At 51.0% G+C, this 5000-nt stretch overlaps 1 non-coding gene across 1 annotated transcript in view; it reads left to right on the forward strand.

The window, feature by feature from the left end:
* Positions 1 to 4616: 4616 nt before the first annotated feature.
* Positions 4617 to 5000, forward strand: part of LOC124584213 — a 1910-nt gene continuing 1526 nt past the window's right edge. Inside the window, exon 1 of the ribosomal RNA XR_006974615.1 lies at positions 4617 to 5000. This exon is cut by the window's right edge and continues 1526 nt beyond it. This is a non-coding gene — a ribosomal RNA (small subunit ribosomal RNA).

Genomic DNA, 5000 nt, shown 5'->3' on the forward strand with positions numbered 1-5000 from the left:
GCATGGAACAACACCCAGTGCATCCTCTCCGCCACATTAGACAATCCACACTGTCATAACCAGACTGGGAGGTCCACTCAGAAAACAGAATATCCCACCCACCCGACAACCACCATTGCTCAGCCAAGCCACCAACACCCACACATGTCCTACACAGGGGTGCACCCAACATCACAATACTGCCTCCTCTCACAGCACACAAACAATGGCAGGAATGAAAGACACAGGTCTGCCACAAGCATGGAATGAGAGCGCCGCCTGTCATGAGCCAAAGGTGCATCCTGACGTGGCAAATCAGATGATGCCGCAGGCATCCACTTACTATAATCACAATCAACAAACCGGCCGCCCCGCCCCCCATTAAACCTTTCCTTACAACAATGTGTACCTTAACCTAACCTATATCGTACCGTAACCTAACCTATATCGTACCGTAACCTAACCTATATCGTACCGTAACCTAACCTATATCGTACCGTAACCTAACCTATATCGTACCGTAACCTAACCTATATCGTACCGTAACCTAACCTATATCGTACCGTAACCTAACCTATATCGTACCGTAACCTAACCTATATCGTACCGTAACCTAACCTATATCGTACCGTAACCTAACCTATATCGTACCGTAACCTAACCTATATCGTACCGTAACCTAACCTATATCGTACCGTAACCTAACCTATATCGTACCGTAACCTAACCTATATCGTACCGTAACCTAACCTATATCGTACCGTAACCTAACCTATATCGTACCGTAACCTAACCTATGTCGTACCGTAACCTAACCTATGTCGTACCGTAACCTAACCTATGTCGTACCGTAACCTAACCTATATCGTACCGTAACCTAACCTATATCGTACCGTAACCTAACCTATGTCGTACCGTAACCTAACCTATGTCGTACCGTAACCTAACCTATGTCGTACCGTAACCTAACCTATGTCGTACCGTAACCTAACCTATGTCGTACCGTAACCTAACCTATGTCGTACCGTAACCTAACCTATGTCGTACCGTAACCTAACCTATGTCGTACCGTAACCTAACCTATGTCGTACCGTAACCTAACCTATGTCGTACCGTAACCTAACCTATGTCGTACCGTAACCTAACCTATGTCGTACCGTAACCTAACCTATGTCGTACCGTAACCTAACCTATGTCGTACCGTAACCTAACCTATGTCGTACCGTAACCTAACCTATGTCGTACCGTAACCTAACCTATGTCGTACCGTAACCTAACCTATGTCGTACCGTAACCTAACCTATGTCGTACCGTAACCTAACCTATGTCGTACCGTAACCTAACCTATGTCGTACCTTAACCTAACCTATGTCGTACCTTAACCTAACCTATGTCGTACCTTAACCTAACCTATGTCGTACCTTAACCTAACCTATGTCGTACCTTAACCTAACCTGTATTGCGCCTTAACCTAACCTGTATTGCGCCTTAACCTAACCTGTATTGCGCCTTAACCTAACCTGTATTGCGCCTTAACCTAACCTGTATTGCGCCTTAACCTAACCTGTATTGCGCCTTAACCTAACCTGTATTGCGCCTTAACCTAACCTGTATTGCGCCTTAACCTAACCTGTATTGCGCCTTAACCTAACCTGTATTGCGCCTTAACCTAACCTGTATTGCGCCTTAACCTAACCTGTATTGCGCCTTAACCTAACCTGTATTGCGCCTTAACCTAACCTGTATTGCGCCTTAACCTAACCTGTATTGCGCCTTAACCTAACCTGTATTGCGCCTTAACCTAACCTGTATTGCGCCTTAACCTAACCTGTATTGCGCCTTAACCTAACCTGTATTGCGCCTTAACCTAACCTGTATTGCGCCTTAACCTAACCTGTATTGCGCCTTAACCTAACCTGTATTGCGCCTTAACCTAACCTGTATTGCGCCTTAACCTAACCTGTATTGCGCCTTAACCTAACCTGTATTGCGCCTTAACCTAACCTGTATTGCGCCTTAACCTAACCTGTATTGCGCCTTAACCTAACCTGTATTGCGCCTTAACCTAACCTGTATTGCGCCTTAACCTAACCTGTATTGCGCCTTAACCTAACCTGTATGGCGCCTTAACCTAACCTGTATGGCGCCTTAACGTAACCTGTATTGCGCCTTAACGTAACCTATATTGCGCCTTAACGTAACCTATATTGCGCCTTAACCTAACCTATATTGCGCCTTAACCTAACCTATATTGCGCCTTAACCTAACCTATATTGCGCCTTAACCTAACCTATATTGCGCCTTAACCTAACCTATATTGCGCCTTAACCTAACCTATATTGCGCCTTAACCTAACCTATATTGCGCCTTAACGTAACCTATATTGCGCCTTAACCTAACCTATATTGCGCCTTAACCTAACCTATATTGCGCCTTAACCTAACCTATATTGCGCCTTAACGTAACCTATATTGCGCCTTAACGTAACCTATATTGCGCCTTAACGTAACCTATATTGCGCCTTAACCTAACCTATATTGCGCCTTAACCTAACCTATATTGCGCCTTAACCTAACCTATATTGCGCCTTAATGTAACCTATATTGCGCCTTAATGTAACCTACGTTGCGCCGTAACGTAACCCACGTTGCGCCGTAACGTAACACACGTTGGGCCTTAACCCAACACACGTTGGGCCTTAACCCAACACACGTTGGGCCTTAACCCAACACACGTTGGGCCTTAACCCAACACACGTTGGGCCTTAACCCAACACACGTTGGGCCTTAACCCAACACACGTTGGGCCTTAACCCAACACACGTTGGGCCTTAACCCAACACACGTTGGGCCTTAACCCAACACACGTTGGGCCTTAACCCAACACACGTTGGGCCTTAACCCAACACACGTTGGGCCTTAACCTGCTCTGTAATTGTCATACGACGCGTTAAATTAGTGTAGTGTTGCCTAACTGCAACCCCCGCAATATAGTTTGCTACTCGCACTGCCCGGTCCCCAGTGTATCGCTTCATGTTAAACACCTTGCAGCTATACACTGTAATGTGGATGGCAGCAGGACGTACATGCTCAATGCCCTTTGCAGTTGTTCATTGGCATTTGCAGTTGTTCATTGGCATTTGCATGGCGAAGCACTTAGCCTACGCTGTGGTACGGCCTGTGTCAACTGTCCGCTGATGTTGTACGTCCAAATCACACACTGTACTGCACATTGGTCCTCATGTACTGAATGATACATCGTGGTACATGTGACCGTACAACGACTGCGCCAACAACGGCGAACCATGCGGTCCAAATGTTGTGCACTCAGCTACGTGTCGTCTCCCTATAAGAGCTGGATTGCAGTGTGGTATGCCCTGGATGGCGATCAGCATGAGCCGTCTGTTGATGTAGTGGCGCGTGTTGTCAGACGTAGTCGTCTCTTCTCACACACCGTGATAGCATGGTGCACTGCGTTCCACATCTGCGACATGCGACAGAGGCCGGTTGACAGTCGTTCGCGCAATGGACATCGCATACGTACGGGGGCCACCTTCCACGTGTTCGCGAAGCGTGCACATGTTGTTGCGTGTATGTGGGCAGACATAGTGTGTCGTGACACCTGACACAGGCATGCAACAATCGTTGAATTTGCAAATGGCGATGGACGCCTACGTTTGCTGGTGACGTTACGCAAATGAACAACTGGTAAACCGTTGTGGTGCGGTTGTTCTCGCTAGAGGTGAATCAGTGATGGCGACGATCGGTTGAGCTACCAACCGGTTGTTCCAGCGATACCCACCATGCCCACGAACGTGAATGGCATCTGGGTGTGAAGCGATACGCGGCGGTGGCTGGGTGGGACCGTCCCCGGCCGGTGAGGGGGGGCCTCCCGGCGTGCTGGCCGCGCGGTGCGTGGGCGCACGCGCTACAGCCGGCTGGTGGGGGCGGCCAGTGGCAGGCGCGCCGGCCGACGGAGGCGGCAGGCGGCGCAGCTGCGCGCCGGCGCACCCTGCACGCGGCGCCGTGCGGCCAAAGTAGGTCCTCGCGGGCCCGGTGCGAAGCGCGGTGGACATCTGCAGTGTGCTGGTCCGATTGAGGACTGTGTGCGCTGAGGATGCGCCGCCGCCCGGCGCTCGGCGCCGCGACGCCGTCTGCTGCTCGGTCGCCTCTGCGGTTCTCGCAGGTGGTTTGTATCGCAGCTGTGCGGACGTGTTGGCGCGTGCGCTGTGCTGGGAGAGTTCGCTTCGGCACCCAAGTGGGTCTTTTGTCCTTCTTTGGCGCTGGCGTTGGAGCTGCCGGTCACCGTAGGTGGCGCGTGTTGTCTCCCGCCGGCAATGCCACGACAGCACGCTCCCGGGCCTCTGTCGGCAGCGGCAAGCTCAGTTGGGAGCACGGGTGGTCGCACCTAAAGCGTCTACTCGCCAAACTCCGGGCGATTGCGCCTCTCTCGAACCCGACCAAGTACTTAGGACGGCGCTGCGCGCCGCCGGGACCTGAGAGGGTTTCGAGGTGTATGGTGCAGGGGAGCTCAGCCTCCTCCTGTTTGCAGAATAATTGAGCGGACGCTTGCGTGTTCGCGCGGGCCCCCGGGACACACTCCCGGGCGGCCGGCTGCTCAGCTCTAGTTGACGCAGCTCCCTGGTTGATCCTGCCAGTAGTCATATGCTTGTCTCAAAGATTAAGCCATGCATGTCTCAGTACAAGCCGCATTAAGGTGAAACCGCGAATGGCTCATTAAATCAGTTATGGTTCCTTAGATCGTACCCACGTTACTTGGATAACTGTGGTAATTCTGGAGCTAATACATGCAAACAGAGTCCCGACCAGAGATGGAAGGGACGCTTTTATTAGATCAAAACCAATCGGTCGGCTCGTCCGGTCCGTTTGCCTTGGTGACTCTGAATAACTTTGGGCTGATCGCACGGTCCTCGTACCGGCGACGCATCTTTCAAATGTCTGCCTTATCAACTGTCGATGGTAGGTTCTGCGCCTACCATGGTTGTAACGGGTAACGGGGAA

This window comes from Schistocerca americana, unplaced genomic scaffold, assembly GCF_021461395.2.
Source record: "Schistocerca americana isolate TAMUIC-IGC-003095 unplaced genomic scaffold, iqSchAmer2.1 HiC_scaffold_47, whole genome shotgun sequence".
Lineage (NCBI taxonomy): Eukaryota > Metazoa > Arthropoda > Insecta > Orthoptera > Acrididae > Schistocerca > Schistocerca americana.